The sequence below is a fragment of the Pleurodeles waltl genome, chromosome 3_2 (genome assembly GCF_031143425.1).
Source record: "Pleurodeles waltl isolate 20211129_DDA chromosome 3_2, aPleWal1.hap1.20221129, whole genome shotgun sequence".
Classification (NCBI taxonomy): Eukaryota; Metazoa; Chordata; class Amphibia; order Caudata; family Salamandridae; genus Pleurodeles; species Pleurodeles waltl.
This window is the reverse complement of record NC_090441.1, coordinates 167,552,358-167,569,529: the sequence shown is the minus strand read 5'-3', so window position 1 is coordinate 167,569,529 and position 17,172 is coordinate 167,552,358. Positions and strand designations below refer to the sequence as shown.

At 44.4% G+C, this 17,172-nt stretch overlaps 1 long non-coding RNA gene across 1 annotated transcript in view; it reads right to left on the bottom strand.

Moving 5' to 3' along the window:
- Positions 1-10,879, bottom strand: part of LOC138286771 (uncharacterized) — a 230,277-nt gene extending 219,398 nt beyond the window's left edge. The window contains exon 1 of the long non-coding RNA XR_011202059.1: positions 10,797-10,879. This is a non-coding gene — a long non-coding RNA (uncharacterized lncRNA). The remainder of the gene's footprint in view (positions 1-10,796) is intronic.
- Between the last annotated feature and the right edge of the window lie 6,293 nt (positions 10,880-17,172).

Genomic DNA, 17,172 nt, shown 5'->3' with positions numbered 1-17,172 from the left:
GCATATGCATCGCAGTCATTTTTTAAGACGGGAACGCCTACCTTGCATATCATTAACGCAAGGAAGGTGTTCACGCAAAAAAATGACGCAAACTCCATGAACTTTGGCGCTAGACGCGTCTAACGCCAAAGTATAAATATGGAGTTAGTTTTGCGTCGAATTTGCATCGAAAAAAAAGACGCAAATTCGGCGCAAACGGAGTATAAATATGCCCCCAAAATGTTTTAGATGTGGGAATGTTGGGGACTTCCAATAGTCCGAACTGTTTTGCAAGGAATTCTTTGTGTCATATGTGTGGGCTGATGGGGCACTATGCCAGGGTCTGCAGATCTGAAAACTTCAAGACTGTGGAGAATGTAACAGAAGTGGTGAAGAAGTTTATTCAACTTTGAAGGATGGAAGTGTAGTTGATGCTGAGGTTTTGATTTTGATTATGCCTGAGTGTGAAATTGAAATTAGAGGAAAGAAATGTATAGTCCTAAGAGACTCAGATCCTCCCTACCCTGTGGTGGGTGAAAAGATTGGGGATGTGTGTTTGTGAATGAAAACATAGATTTAATTCCCCCAGATATCAATCAAATCACTCATTATGGTAAAGAAATTAATGTCCTGACATAGGTTGTTGTGAGAATCTGCTTCAAAGATAGAGAGACAATTGGAAAGGTGTACCTTGCCAAGAGAGGTGCCAGCTTGATGGGGTGGCGACACCATATGGACATGGGGATTACAGTCAATCCCAATGTTCAGGAACAAGTAATGTTAGTTGACAACAACAAAGGTGACTGAGAGAGTTTCTATGGAGAATTTCTGTAAGGGTTTAAGGGCCAGTTGGGTTTGCTTTATAGTGTTGAACATAAAAAAGTCCTTCAGAATGGAGCTAAGCCATGTGTTCATTAAGTATGCAGAGTTCCTAATTTAATGCTGGAACCACTCAAAACAGAATTGAAGAAATTACTTAGCTCAGAAGTGATTGAGCAGATCGAGTCTTCAGAGTGATTGTCACCTGTTATGTTAGCATACAAAGGTAATGGAAGAAATATTTGTACGTGTGTAGATCTTCCCAATCTTAATTAATGTATTTGGGTTATCTTAAACTCTTGCCCAACATAGCGGAGACACTGACAATGCTTAGTGGTGCTAACATTTTTAATGTGATGGACATGCCATCAGCCTCCCACCAGATGATGCTACGTGAAGACTTGAGACATTTTACATTGTTTGTGGCACTTCTTGGAGCATTCATGTCTATAAGGATGCCTTTTGGAATGGCTTGTGCTGATGCCTGCTTTCAGAGGATTATGAAGGTTGTTTTAAAGGGGTTATCTTGTGTTTTAATTTTCAAAGATGATATCCTGGTGTATGGGAAGGATGTGTGTGAGCATGATCAAACCTGAGGGAGGTGTTAGGTGCAGGCTTGACAGTAAAGAAGAAGTGATGCTTGAATGTTACATTGGTAACTTATTTAGGGCATGTGATCTCTTGTGAGGATATCAGTCTCAAAAAAATTAGTTGGCAAGCAGCATAAGGAAGGCTCCTGGACCTGTGGATAAGGAACAAGTCAGGTCCCTTGTGGCCTTGGCTAAATATTATACCACATTCATTGAGGGGATTGTGACAGTAGTGGAGCCAATTAGGATTTTGTGAGAAAGAGTTCTCCTTTTTGTTGGTATGCACAGTGTTATGCTGCTTTTGAAAGAATCAAGAGCGACATCAACCGAATGCCTACCATGGGCATTGATGCGAGAAGGAAAATCATATGAATGACCAATGCTTGTCTGAAGAGTTTGGGGGCAGTATTTGCTCAGGTGCTGTGTGGGGAAGAGAAAATGTCTTCTGATTTGTGCTCATTCAAAGAAGCAGAAGGTCATTATTTTGTCTTTGAGAAGGAGGCTATAGCTGTGGTCTGGGCTATTCAGCACTTCACATTTTACCTTTCGGGTTTGCCTTTTTGTGTAAGATTGGATCATAAACTTTTAGTCCAGATATTTTCTTGTAAGGGCAGTGAGTGTTTGACCCAATATTGCAAAGGTGGAATGAGGAGTTAGAAAAATTTAACTTCCAAGTACGGTATCTTCCCGGGCTCAGGAATAAGACAACAGATTGCTTTTCTCACATGCTAATGGTGCAGCTGACAGTCAATCAATGTCTAATGTACACATTGGGCCTGATTACAACTTTGGAGGACTGTGTTAATCCGTCCCAAATGTGACGGATATACCACCTACCGTATTACGAGTCCATTATATCCTATGGAACTCGTAATACGGTAAGTGGTATATCCGTCACATTTGGGACGGATTAACACCGTCCTCCAAAGTTGTAATCAGGCCCATTGTGTGTTGAATAAGATAAAATGCAATTACTAAGGTAGAATGGGAAGAAGGCAAGGAGGGAGGTATTGTTCTTCAGGGAGGTATGTGGTCCAGGGAGGGCCCGATTAGAAGTATTTGGATTTTCAAACTGAGGGGCAGATTTAAGGAAAGTGGTGCTGCACCCAGTGCAGTGCCACTTTCCTTGCGCCCCTTAGTGCTCTCCTACTGCCATCATGTGTGTGCCGTATCTGAGATATACTGTAGTACACCGTGGCACAGGGTAGGGGGCAATAAAGTCAAAATTTTGGACTCTATTGATGTACTGTTCAGGGCTACCACCAAAATGTTGGCGCTAACCCTGAACAGCACATAGGGTCTCATTGTAAACAATGATGTGCCCCCTTTTAACGCCTGCTTTGAGCAGGCAGTAAAAGTGCAGAAACAAATGATGCAAATAAATCTCTTATATTTGTTTGCGTCATTTTTTCAGCCCCCCCTAACGGGGGTCCTCAGTGTTACAGTGGTGAAGGTGATTTTCCTCTGAGAATGAAGGCATTAGCCTCCGCTCACTCAGCAAGCTGGTGGACCACCTGCCAAATTTGAGCTCAGTCTCTATGTCCTAGGCAAATTTAATTGTAATAATATCAGCTATATATGTATGGCTCACTACAAACTGAACTGGCACATGGTGCTTAAATATTTATGTAATATTTCCCACCACTTGAAATGCTGAAAGTACCCACTAATCATTAGGATGTGACTGAGCCTTGCTAATGGGAGCCTGAACAATTAACAAGCCATGATTGTCATTAAAGAAAATAAGTCTATTGCTAGTACCCCCATCTGGGTTAAATTGCCTTGCTATACATTCTTGGTTTTCTGTTTGCCCCAGAATGTACAAGGGAATGTCCGGTACTCCTTGCTGCTTTGGCTATCTGTTCACCCTGCTTCACTGTCACCTACTAAGGACAGTAGTGGGTGCCTTGTTTGGGGTCTCCACGCCATATTCTCTTTGCAACCACACTCTCTTCCCTCAGGAATTCGTCTTACGCAGAGTCTCGTGTTGTGCACCAGCTCCATCTTGTAACACAAGGAGAGTGGTGGGAGAAAGAATGGCTCTGGGAATAGACAGCTCAGATGAGTAGATGAACAGCAAAATAACAATAGTTAAGGCCCACGAAGCAAGCCGTATGATTGGTTGACCAGTTTGCAATATTAAATCCTGAGAATTAATAGGTGTTATCCCTTTCCAAATTTAACATTGATTTTATTGTACTCAAGAGGATGACGAATGATTGGACTCAGACTGGGTTTGAGCCTGTGACTTGCAAGTTACATACAGATTAATCAAAACATGAAGCACTGATCAACGTAGGTATCCAACTGCCGCGCCAGACTTTGACAAGTGCACTCTAAGACAGCTCTGAATCTGGATCCTCCACATAAGTCTATCATCACAATCTGGCTTTCAAACTCTCGCCTGGACCAAGGCATGAGGCCATGTGCCAAAACAGAAGAACAAAGCACTGAAGGACGTGAGATGCCAGCAGTACTAGTAAAATATCTTGCTGGGACTTGGCGTCCTGGTCTCACAGCTGTTGGGCTTGACCTCACGAGTGACAAGCTGGTTGGCCATGCTGCTGGGGACTCCAAGGATATTCTTTGCTGCACTTGCTGATGTACAGTGTGTTCCAGTGAGCTCTGGAGATGTGTTGTGTTTTTTGGAAGGCGCTAAGCCATTGCTATGCTTATAAACGTCTGTAATAGGGGCTATAATTTTCCAGATGTTTCACTATAAACAAAACTGCATAGGAAAAAGTGAAGATCATGGTAGCAACAGCAAACTCAATCCTGGAGGATAGGAGGTAACAACGAAGAGATGGTTTATAACAAATATTTAAATACAAGTCAACATTGACGCACGTGAAGTGGAGGACTGCTGATTTGGTGAGATGCTTTCTTAGTAAGACCATGTATAGTGTAGTTCAATTTAGATCAGGGGTATCCAAAAAGGATGGTGTTAACTGGTTCCAGTGCAGATTTTCACATCGACCGCTGACTAATTAAATATGTTTCACTGGTATTAATTGTTTGAAAGTGCGTTTCATGTGGATATCCTGAAAATCTGGCATTGATCGGGCCACCCTGAACTTACACTACACCCCCCACCGGTTCAGTTTGTCATTCATGTATTTACTGATGAACATACCTGGCTCAGACAGGTTAGCATGAAGTCATCTCATATTGAGGCACATTAACAGGCTATTACTTTTCAGTCTTCTTATCATACTTTCTTAAAAACTCTACTACATCTTACACTTTGAAAGCCTTTCTGGAACTGACAGTGACACTCACACATACATTAAGAATGTAGCATATTATGCCTATCTAGAGATACCATATGGGGAACATTCACAGAAGGACTGGTTGCTTCTCTTATGTCAGTGATATCTACATTTTGATCCACGAGGGCCAAATCCACACCAGATTTCTAGAATGACTTCTGACTGTGTAAATGATTCTCATTTAGATTAACTTATGTATATTTGTCAGGCGCGGCCCATCCTTTAGGGCGGAGGGGCCACGCCCCCCCACCTTTTGCACCTCATGAAGAGTGCCGGTCAGGCTGAACAAAGGTCAGCCTGACAGACACTCTTCATGTTCAGATCAGGCAGCCAGGAGCGAGACATGCACGATTTGCGCAGACTCCTGGCTGCCTGAGCTGAACTTTGCTGGGCTGAAGAGGTCACAGCTCCTATGAGCGTGACCTCTTGGGCACAACAAAGGGGCCTCGAGGCCCACCCCTGGGTGACGAGGGAAGCATCACCCATTGACTTCGACCTGGGCGCTTCATGTTTAAGCCCTGAAGTGCCCAGGGCGAGTGTCAATCAGTGACACCTCGTCACAGAGCGGGGTGGGGTCAGCAGTATCAATGATCCCATCCCACTGTGATGGGGCTGGGACTGCTGCCTTCCCTCACTGGCTGAGGTCAGCCAGTGAGGGAAGGCAGCAGTCCCAACCCTCCTGGGACCTCCGAGCTGAAGGTAAGTGTGTGTGTCTGTGTGTGTGTGTGTATTAAAATGAATGTTTGGTGCGTGCGTGCATGTTTGAATGTTATGAGTGTTGTTAATGGATGTGATTGCGTGCATGTGTGTGTGAAAGAATGAGTGTGTGTGATCTTTTAAAATGAATGTTTGGTGCGTGCATGCATGTTTAAATGTTATGAGTGTTATTAATGGATGTGCGTGCGTGCGTGCGTGAAAGAATGAGTGTGTGTGTGCTTCCCACCCACCCCCTCCCTCCTAAAGCTGCCGGCCGCCACTGATATTTGTTCCATTTGCATATCATGAAGATGTGGCATGGAGCCAGCCCCCATGGATCCAACGATGAACACCTGTGTTCGGTTCTTCAAGAACTTATTGATGGTGATGGTAGTTAACCATAAAGAAATGCTGCTCACCCCTGTTTCATTCTTGAATGAGATTCTGATCATGATGGCAGCTCATAAAGCAGGTGCCTCTACCCACCCTTATATTTACCTCTGGTCCTCGGACCAGTCTAGGCACTTTTGGATCCAGCTACTTCTCCTCGAGGCTCCAACCTTGCTTCTTCAGCTTACTCTGTCCCTCTGTTCTCCCCCCTTGTACTCTTTTGTGCTTTCTGTACTCCTATGTGCTATTTTGTGCTCTTTTGTGCTGTGTGTGCACTTTTTGTGCTCCCCACCCCCTCCTGTGCTTTTCACACCCTCTGCCTCCCCTGCCACACCTTACCTGTGCTCCTGCTGTGTTTGCCTTCCAGCCTCTTCTTCCCATGCAGCAGAAGCCCCACCCATTGCCCCCACGCTCTTCCCTCCTTCCAGGACCTACTTAATAACGAACTCTGCACTGCCGCACAGCCGCACAGCAGACAAAGCGCTGGCATGTCTAGGGTGTGCCAAAGGCAAGCCCGTCTGTGCCTGTCTGTGCCTGGACCATGCCTAGAGGTAGCAACCCTGGTTCAATCACCTCACAGCGATACTCTGTAGGGTTCCTTAGATCGCTCAACCCGGGACACTTCTCCTCCCACTGCTGCCGCACCACACACCATGGTAGGAGCTTTCACCTGCATCCACTTTCAGTTCCCCTGCAGCTACCCACCGATGCATGCACTAGCAATGTCATCAACACCCATGACGAACTCCACATTTCACAGTAATCAGGCACAACATCACTCACTTGAATGCTTGCTACGCAACACATAATCACTCAGCAAACACATGACGAAACTCTGGGACCTGCTGAGCAGTGATGCATCCGACATCGTGGCAGCAATATCAGCAGCCTGCAACTTCAAATGACAGGACCGTTCTCACAAGCCAGGTGGAGGACTCACAATCATCTACTAGGAATCTATCAAATGCTCAACATTCAAGAAGAACGCCATCCCATTCATGGAACTTCTGCACTCCAAGCCGCAAATCTCTGAAAACTTCACCTTGAACGGGACCCTCTAATACCATCCACCCAGGCCATGAACCACCTTCACCAGCCTCATCACAGACTTCATCACCCCACTCACCATCGACTCCTCGGCGACCTCAACTTCCCCCTGGAAGACAGAGCTGACCCCTGATCCACAGCACTCCTCAAAAGTCTGGGCAGCATTGGACTGACCGAGCTCATCTCAGAACCAACACATACTATGGGACACATTTGGATCCCATCTTCATCATCAGAGAAAGCATCAAATACAATGCTGCCTCACTGCTAACTTGGACTGACCACTCTATCATCAACTTTGAAATCAACACGCTACTACTCAACGCACCCCCCAGTACTAGCCTACCAAGCTGCTGCTGGGAAAACATCAAAGAAACAGATTGGCTCAGCAACCTCAGCAAGGATCAACCCAACCCCACCCCACATGTAACCTCAACAAAATCATTGCCAGCTTCAACAACTGAATTAGAATATGTTCCAAATCCCTTGCACCCATCAAACTCAAGAAGCAAAGAAGGTCCACAAAGCAAGCTAGCTGGTACACAAAGGTACTTTGAAGCACCGAATGTCACTGTAAACAGCTAGAGGGGAAATGGAGAGCCAACCACAAATCCACAAACAGCACCACCTACACTACTGCACTCAGGCACTACCACCAGCAACTAAACGACAGCAAGAAAAAAGCACTAGCCAACCTCATCGAAGGAGATTTTCTCAATCGTCAAGGACTTTGCCCCGCCCCCAGACTCCAGCAACAACATTACCCTCTCCCAGGAAATCTGCAACAACTTCTTCCACAGCAAAAATGCAAACATCTACAGCAGCTTTGCATACCAACCTGATCCCATCGAACATATCACCAGCCTACCCATCACCAACCAAGAGGGTCACCTGACAGAATAGAAAACCTTCACCAGAGAGGACACAGCGACAATCATATGGATCGTCAACTCAGGGGCTCCAACAGATCTATGCCCTCACCACATATATAACCTGGGAGCACCTCTAATCTGCACTGTCCTAATGCACATCATCACACCTCCTTCGTGTCTCCCATATTCTCGGATCAATCAATCAATCTATCAGGATTCATACAGCACATTAAATCCCCCATGAGGGTCTCACAGCGCTTACTGGAAACATGCAGAAGTCAATGTCCTCTTCAAGTCCCTCACCAAATGAGCAACTTTCAACCCATCTCTGGTTCTCTACCCAGCCAAAATGATTGAGAAGGTCATCAACAAGTAACTCTCGATCCACCTCGAGACCCACCACAGGCTGGACTACAACAGCAGACCTCATCTTGCTTGTCTTTTCTACTGGTTTCAACACTGTCTCCCCCACCACTTTCATCAGAAGACTCCACAAGATTGGCATTGAAGGATCGGCACTCAACTGGATCTGCTCTTTCATCATGGGAAGAACCCAACACACAACACAAAAACCAAGAACCTGAACTACAGAGTCCCATCGGGAGCATCCCTCAGCCACGCCCTGTTCAATGTCAATATGACACCACTCACCAACATCAACCGATCTGAAAACATCACTGTTGTCTCCTATGCGGATGATCCCCAACACACAAGACAACCAGAACCAACTTCACTAACTGAATGACTTCAGTAGCACAGAGTGGAGGAGGACCAACCGTTTTAACCTCAACTCTGAAAAGGCAAAGGTACTTATTTCTGGAAATAAGGCCTTCCCATGGAACTTCACCTGATGGCCTTCAGAGCTAGGACCAAAACCAACACCCACGCAAAAAACTGAAATCATCCTAGACAACAAGTTCAAAAGGGTAACACAAATTAGCACACCCTGCTTCCACTTCTTAAGCATGTTCAGTTTCTGCAATGGCTGCCACATAACACCAGAAGGACCATCCCACAGGCACTGATAAGGAGGCTCAACTACAGCAACGCACTCTACGCAGGAATCTCCAAGCAACGCCTATACATACTCAAGACCCTCCAAAACACCGCCACAAAACTCATAGTCAACCTCTCATGCTGCACCCACATCACACCTCGCCTCAAGGAGGTACACAAGCTCCCCATTCACAAGCTCTGCTAATTCAAACTTCTCACGCACAAAGCCTTACTCAACACTGGACCAGCAGTCCTGAAAAGCTGCATACCTTTCCATCAGCCTATCAGACACCTGTGCTCTGCCTCACACTTACTTGCACACACCCCCTGCATTCACAAAAGCAGAGCAGGAGGCCACTCATTCTCCACCATGACACCCAAAACATGGATTAACTTCCCTCAACACATTATAGTGTCCACTTCACTTTTGGAGTTCCAAAAGAAGCTGACTCTTCGAATAGCCACATGGGGATACATTCCTGCACACCTGCTCAAATGTCTGGGTAGCCTCACAAGTGTTTAGTGCAAATCGCCATAACATAAAGCTGTGAATCTCACTTATATTTTCTGCCATTGGGACATTCTATGAAAGCAAATCATGGCCTATGAACCTCCTGGAGTAACCCTGATTGCAAGGGCCTAGCTTCAGGGGGGTGTTTGAGGTGTGGCACATCCCAAATAAATGCATTCTTCGTTTTTTAGTTGGGTCTGTGTGTCTCGAGTCAAGTCTGCTATCTCTGCATTGGCTTTTCTCATTGACAGTAAAGAATGAAAGATACAACAGTGACCTTTGATGTAAAAGGTAAGAGATACTCATCTGGCTTAATATCAAAAATTAAAACTAGATAACATAAAATAGATATTGTCATCACTGATTACTCTAATTGTGTGATCCTAGATAAATGTTTTATTTCACAGAGCCTCCTTTTTTATTATTACATGTGATACTTGTGTGCAGGATGTGCACTGCATAAGCATCTTTTATATTTGATTTAATGGACTGTCATGTTGCTCCATTTAAAAATAATCTAAGCTACAATTACGCTTCACATAACTAATATTTTGCCTCTTAATTCACTAATGGCATGTCCATGGGTGGTGAGCCATGGCAGTTTCTAAAAACTATCACTTTTAATAAAAGTCTGTCAATGCAATGATATATTCTGATGCACTAGAGGAAGCGCTTCTGCATGTTAAATAAATACACATTTTTGCATCTTGAAGAGACTGTATCATATTATTACATCATGCTTCGTGCATGATATGATATGCATGCCAAACATTTTCATGGTTTCGTTCGTGCACAGACTCCTAGTGCCAAGCCAGACCCCTAACACGGCTCTGTCAGTGCCTCAATAATTTGCCTGTGCTCTCTCCTATACTTGCGACTCTGGCTTCGTACCTGCGGCCTCAGTCACTTGATAAAATGATTGGTGAGAATTGTCAAATCGATGCATGTCCACAGGGCTCTATATGTTTTAGTCCTCACTAGTAACAACTCTACCATTAAGGCGTCTTTTAGCAGAGAGAAAAAAAGAGTGTGTAGTGAAAATACATTTAAAATGAGTGATCTCATGGCAGGGACTACTCGATCATTGTCATGGGTTCCCAGGGAGAAACACCAGGTCTAGGTGGGATGGACAGGGAGGTAGCTTCAGCTGGGATGTTTGGGGCGTGCCATCCCTCAAATGCATTCCTGGTTTGGTAGTTATCTCTGGAGGTCCTGGGCTGGGTCTGCTATGTCTGTGCTATATCTGTGTTGGTGTTCCCTCATTGTTCTCATTTCATTAAGAGGCTTTATTTTCATTTCACTTAATTTTTTGGATTAGGATCCTAAACAAAAGTAGTGAGCAGTTTATCAAAAAAGTAGTAACTTTGCACCCACAGACGTTCTTATTGAATGGGTGCAATTCTACTACATTTTGGAATTCACATAAATTGGCAGTAGTAGGCTAGACAAGTTCTGCCAGTCAAGTTCCCAAGCATACTTAAGGCAATCAAACATCCAAGAGCTGATGGAATGAATGCTTGCAAATAGTCTAACCAGTAGCAATCACTCAGAGTAGCTTTCCAACCTACTGTTTTTACCCATTGTGCAACTCCGCACAGAGACCCACCTAATGTGATTTAGTACTCACCCTGCTCCTCAAGAAAACAGTCCATCCCAAACCTTGGTCATCTTGTCTCTCCATCCTGCATCCCTCTGCTTTCTCAGCTGGGAGACTTGAAGTTCACATCTGATAATGGGGACATTCAATTTAAAGATCCACTCTCAGTGAAAACTTTTGATACAACTGGTTATTGATCTACTGATTATTTAACACACAAATATTATTCAACTCATATTTCCTTGAAGTGTTTTATGGGAGCACAGCCTTCAGTATTGCAATGTTTTGAGTTACAATATGTGAAGATGGATGACAAATATGTTCTGTAGTGGGTTAAAACATAGGAAGAAATCCACAACTATGGAACTGCAGAATATTCTTTTTCACCTGCAAGATTCCTGATTTTTTACATCTGTGAATTCTCCCATTTTCCTTTATCTTTTTGCATGAGAATACCTTTTCTCTTGATAGCAGGGTAATCTTCATGATAATAGAACCCAGTTGACAAACACAGTTTTCTGTCAGCGAAACATGCAGCCTGTATATTTGCACCATAATTCCATGCTAGAAAAGGTATGCAGAAACTTTAAGTGCAAATTTCCATTTTGATGACCTTGTGTGAGGCCCTGATTTACTAATTGGGTGATGGTGAAAAAGAAGACCTATTTGTGCGTGAGGATATCATCTGAACACCCAAAAAATTGCATAATCTGGAAGACAGGAACCAGAAAAGAGACCAGGCAGCCAGAAATCCCAAAGCATTGAAGGGAGAAAAAGAAAGATGAAATTCACTCAAGAGATAGAAAGCCTCATCAGCAAGGTGACTAAAGACCAGGAAAAACTTTTAGCATCTTCCAAATTATCTCCAGCTAGGAATGTAGCTCTTTGGAATGGCATCCTGGATGAAATCATTGCAGTTAACCTCCTAAGGAAGACTAACTTTCTACATTAACCTGAGCTGGTAGCTGTAGCACAGAGCAGACAGGCTTAACTTGGGGCAACCTGTAAACTATTTCTGCAGTACCAAAACAGTAGTAAAATCAAAATCCAAAACAATTTAAAAAAATCCCAAACCAAATTAAAAAATACTCTAAACTTTAACAAACAAAATGATATCAAAATGGAAAAAAATCCAATAAGGGGAACCGGAGTTCTGTTTTTTAATGTTTTAAGAAAAAATAATGCCAAAAAGCACAGATTGTCAATAAAAGTGAAGAGTCCCTTTAAACCGTGACATTCGTGCAATTTGAGGCCAACAGCAATGGAGTGCAGGTTAGATATACCAACAGAGATGTACACTTTAGGGCCCCAAGACCTCAGGGGAGGCACTTAGAGACTCACAGAGTGCCTTGCAGAGGCCAACAGCAGGTTCTAATCCGAATCTTGCTGTCACTGGTCAGATAATACAAGGAAAAGGTCTCTTCCCATTTGTTGTCTCCCTATATATATTACATGAGCAAACTGACCCTTAAAGTCCACTTCTTTGTCCTGGGTGAAAGAGGGTGCAGGTTCAATCATTCAGGTCTCTTCTCGGGTTACAGGCAGCAGCTACAGTCCTTTTCCGATGTTCTGCAGTTCCAGAAAGTGTTCTGAAGTGGAGGCTTGGAGGTGACACATTTCTGCCTGGAACTATCTAGGTGGCTGCGATGACTCCCGGCCACTCCCTTCCTAATGGGATAAAATGTTCCAGGGCCAACCCTACCCTTTTTATTAGTAGTTTTTATTTGCATTACTCCAGACAGACCCAAAATGCCATGTGTCAGGGCATCTTCATGATGGAGAAATTCTCTGGCCATACTAAACGTGGTCTGTCAGTGTACTATATTAACTCTAGCATCCTCCCACATCTAACACATGTCCAGTTTGAGGCAGGCACTGTACCCACAAGGAACCAAGAGACAGATGTCTGGTATAACAAAGGCAGGGTCCTCCAACAACCAGACAGTGGATACACAAGACTTGTCTTGGCAATCTATTGTCTCCCTTTAAAGTGCTTTCAAGTGTGACATGTGGCTCAACAGGATTGTCAAGGAGGATTTGACTCTGTAGTGTCAAAAATGATGCCCACAACCGGTCCATTCAGGCTTTTGTTTGCTGGTGGTGGATATTTCACACCTATTTGAAGCCAAGCACAGGTTGAAAGCTGGCAGAGTATCATGCTAATTATGTTTCTCCTATTTCAGGCAGGTAAAGGGTAACTTTCTATAAGTTGCTTTTGCTTAATATTTATTACAAATCTGACTTCACCAGTGAGGTGGGTTTTAATAACTATTAGAAATGACGGTTTAATTATTTTTTCTAGCTGCTCCCATTCCAGAGATACAGCATTAGTATTTTAATTTATACTCTGGATTTCTACATAGAACAGCTAGGTATGTCACAGTAAAAATAGCTTTTAGAGCCTTGTCACTCTAGGGACTTGGTAATGTTAACTTTCCTCATCTCCTACTTTTAAATACCATCCACCCTACTCTACCTTGTGGGCTACAAAGCTTACAAAGGAGTGGCTTATTAATGTCTAAAAGGGAGGTTTTTACCTGTCGAAAAGGGTTTATAGTGACAGTTCACAGTGCCTATTTTGCACTATTACAGCCAGGCTACAGTGGTAGGTCTAAAGCCATGTTTGCACTGCTACCACAGTGGATGGCACAATAGGTGCTGCAGTCCACTAGTGGCATTTGACTTCCAGGCCCTGGGTACATTTTGTACCATATACTGGTGGTGTAAAGGCAAGTGAAATATACTGATTAAGATTATGCCAGTTTGACCATGCTTAAAGGCGGTTCCACTGTACTTTACTTTTGGTTAGCATTGTTAAAGTGCACAGAGTTCTATGGCCAGCAAAAATATAGGATCCTCCAAAAGGTAAACAATTTGAAGTGACATTGCAGAAAAGGCAAGTTTCTGACACTGTTATCATGTGGAGTACGTTTTCTTAAGCTGTTTTCTTGGGCTTTCACAAAATAGAAGAAGAAAAAGCCTCAACAAACCACAATGTGATTTCCCAGTCTACCAGGGAAGGCTCCAGGATTAGGCTGTGTGCAATTTCCATAAAGTCCTTATCAGAGCATGAAGAGGAAGGCTACAGAGGTAGCAGTGGACTAAACCCCAGACATGTCACATACATCTAGTGAGAGAAAGCCCTCATAAGGCACATCTGTTCTCCATTGGTTAGATGAATGGTCTGTGGATATAATCTCTATTGCCTTGATTGAGGGGTGGCACTCCTAAAAATTCAAGACACCCACAGTGGATTTTCAGATTATTGTTGAGCGAAAGACACAAGACAGGTTAGAAAGGTCTTTTCAACTCTCTAGGTTGTAAAACATCTACACAACCTGGAGCTTCAATATGCAACCACCATGGTCATTCACAACAGCTATACCTTTTTGTTCACTGCAATGTTTCAAAGGGAAGTAACATGATTCTCATATTTTAAGCTTGCACACTTTGTATAGGAAGAACCTGAAGATAACATCTGTCTACACTATGCTGGGGGCCACAGCAGTTTCTGCACTCGCCTCTTGGAGCCCTTTTGCCCACAATCCCTGCCATTCACCATCAGCTGCCAATCAGTCATTGGTACTCTTCCCTCATCCCTTCACTCTTCTCTTGGATGGCAAGGCTCTTTTGCCCACACTGCTTACCAGATTTACCATCGGCTGCCCAGCAGCCATTGAGGAATCTTCCTTCATAAATGATGAGTGCATATTCCTGGCAGACCATGATCAACTTGTAGTGAAGCACGACAGGGCCATGCAGAGCCTTCATTTTAGATCACAGATTTTAGCTTAGCATCATTTTCTGATGGTGACTTTTTACATGGTTTTTCACTCATGTGTTAATGTACTGAGAAGACACTGTACATGCAAGTATGGTTTGCTGCCATGATGTCTGTACACTCTGTCCAAGGCTAGTCACACAGAACGCAATGCCCTCGTATCATGACTGTCCGTTGGAGACAGCTCCGAAGTTACAAACATATCATAGCATCAGCTTTGCACCTCTGACAGTGCATTATGAACAGTGTTTCATTATAAAATTGCCAATGTGCAACCCTCGGTGACCGAGATTCAGCACTGCTAACTCTGACTATCATCCTGCAAGGGACGATAGCATGCACTACACCACACCAGCTCCCTGGCTTTCCGGTACATCTTACCCATGTATGGGGGGTTAGAATATCCTACTTGATCTGGCAGAGGATATTCCCACTATACTCTTGATAGTGTAGGTAGTAAAGATAAGAGTATAACAGCACAGTAAATTCTCATGGTTGAACTGTTTATCTTTGTTACAATTTTTATGATGCTGGTTACCATGCTTTGTGTCGTTTGCCTAAAAATTGCAGCTCATGCTTTCTTGTGTCTCACCTTGGGCATGCAAAGTGACAACGAAAGGGTAAATCGGGGTCCGCGATTTCCTTGGGAATCTGCATAGTCATATTCAAGGTTGCATACATCATCTGGTTCCTTGGTAAGTGTCGGGGTTGCGATGGGGCACTGTGAGCTAGCTAGGAATTGTGTCAACATTTCCTGATGCTGTAGAGTCCCTGTATCTTGAAGTTTGTGTTGATGCTATACACAGTCCTAACTGATTCTTAGGAACCATATGACAAACTTTCCCTGTAGACAGGAATATGAAGGTGATACCTTACACAATTGTCCATCTTTTGCTGATGAAGGTTGATGGTTATTTGTTTTACTATTAAACAGTTATGCTGCACAAAATCAAATGTTTTTCCAGCTAGCATCACTGAAGTGTACTTGTTCATGGTTCCGCTGTTTCCTTTTATTGCCTGCTTCAAGTTTTAGGTGCAATATTGATACATAGAACTAGAGAACTTTTTGTGTCTGCGGAGGTCAGTGGTGAGCATTGTACTCACTGAACTCGCTGATTGATCACTGAATGGCAGCTGCATTTATAAAATACTTTACAGTAGGGGTTCTTAACCTTTTGATTTCCTTAGACCACCACTGAATTATTACTGGAAATCGGGGAACCCCATTGAAGCTTTATTGGAAGCTGGGGACCAACAGCAAAAACTATTTCTCTGATTTGAACTTCTAAATAATACACAAAAATATAGAAATATTTCATTTAATTCACAATCAAATAGAAAATGTTTTAACATTTTAAATTTTTGCTTCTTCATTTTGTATGAACCTTTATTTAATGTATTATTTTAATATATTTAGGGGGTGATTCTAACATTGGCGGGCGGCGGAGGCCGCCCGCCAATGTTCCGCCGACAAAATACCGCTCCGCGGTCACAAGACCGCTGAGGGTATTTTGAGATTTGCCCTGGGCTGGCGGGCGGCTGCCAAAAGGCCGCCCGCCAGCCCAGGGCAAATCTACCTTCCCACGAGGACGCCGGCTCCAAATGGAGCCGGCGTAGTGGGAAGGTGCGACGGGTGCAGTTGCACCCGTCGCGTATTTCAGTGTCTGCTTTGCAGACACTGAAATACTTTGCGGGGCCCTCTTACGGGGGCCCCTGCAGTGCCCATGCCATTGGCATGGGCACTGCAGGGGCCCCCAGGGGCCCCGCGGCACCCCCTACCGCCATCCTGTTCCTGGCGGGAGACCCGCCAGGAACAGGATGGCGGTAGGGGGTGTCAGAATCCCCATGGCGGCGGAGCGCGCTCCGCCGCCATGGAGGATTCCCCCGAGCAGCGGAAAGTCGGCAGGAGACCGCCGACTTTCCGTTTCTGACCGCGGCGGAACCGCAGCGGTCAGAATGCTCGAGGGAGCACCGCCAGCCTGTTGGCGGTGCTCCCGTGGTCGGTGACCCTGGCGGTCACCGGCCGCCAGGGTCAGAATGACCCCCTTAATTTTTTAATAGAGCCGGAGACCCCCAGAGTAAGCCTCAAGGACCCTCAGGGGTCCCCAGACTACAGGTTAAAAACACTGCTTTACAGTGTTTACTGTATGTGTGCTGATCATTATTACTAATGAGGAGGTGAAAAGGCGCAGCAAAATCAAAATTAATCTTGTCTTAAAGAGACGTTGAGTCACCAAAATACCAGTGGTGATGGAAGTGTCATCACGCACCCTTTGACACCCAGTCAGATCACAGAGACCCCTTGTTCAACACGTTGCCCTTCATGGTCCCCCTAGGGCAAAGTAATCCCCCAGCTGTTTGACAGTCCTGGAATTGCCGGTTCTACAGTGTGCATGTCGGGCTGGCCGTAGTCAACTCAACATGCGCACCGAAAAGGGCAGCAGTCATCCGGCAATTGCAGGATTCAGCCCCACCCCCTGCCCTAACGCTCGTGCTCTACATAGTGCGAGTTGGTCGCAAAATAAAATAGCATTATTATGCCATTTTATTTTTTTATTTATTTGTGTTTGCCTGCTGTGCTCTCGGCAGGTGGGGCAGGGTTCCTTTGCTCTTTAGGAGGAACTA